The following is a 687-nucleotide window of genomic DNA, read 5'->3' on the forward strand; positions in this document are numbered from 1 at the left end:
AACATGGGAGCTGAGAACCAACAGGGGGCCCTGGGAGCTGTAGTTCCTTGGTTAGCTCCCTGCCTATAGAGCCAGCCCTGGAGCAGGGAAAGAACTACATTTCCCATCATTCCCTTGTCCACTAGCAACAGGAAAGGGTGGGGGAAGGAGTATGGAACTGAAATCTGCAGCTTGCTGTGAATGGTAGAAACCCCGCTCCTGGTTTTTTCGCCCCCCCCCCCCCCCGCACCCCTGTATTGCCCAAGCCCTGGACTCTCCCCCGCCCACACCAACTGCCGCCTCAAATGGACGGTGCACCTCTCTAGCTGAAGCCTAGCAAGGGAGGTATGTGGATCTCACTAGAATTTAAAATGAAAAGTAAGGGAGGGGAGGCTCTGGACCTGGGCAGCTTTAGACACAGTACCAGGCACTTAGGAGGATTTCCACTTCTGAGCCATGGAAGCAGAAATTGACTTTTCCTTTCCAGATATAGCTAATATTCAGAAAGGGAATCTAGCACCTGCCTTCCAGATTTGAACACCCTCAAAATTCAGGAGTGCTCAAGCTCAATTTGGGCAGCTGTTACTTCATTTCCCCCAAATCAAATATACTGATCCACTGTAACTTGCTGTAGAAAAAGTAGAGTAAATTGAGCAAGAAATGCTTCCCAGTGGTTATTAGGACTGGAATTGCTATTTTCAACAGCCA

Source organism: Terrapene carolina, unplaced genomic scaffold (assembly GCF_002925995.2).
Source record: "Terrapene carolina triunguis isolate 2854851 unplaced genomic scaffold, T_m_triunguis-2.0 Scaffold120, whole genome shotgun sequence".
NCBI classification, from domain to species: Eukaryota; Metazoa; Chordata; order Testudines; family Emydidae; genus Terrapene; species Terrapene triunguis.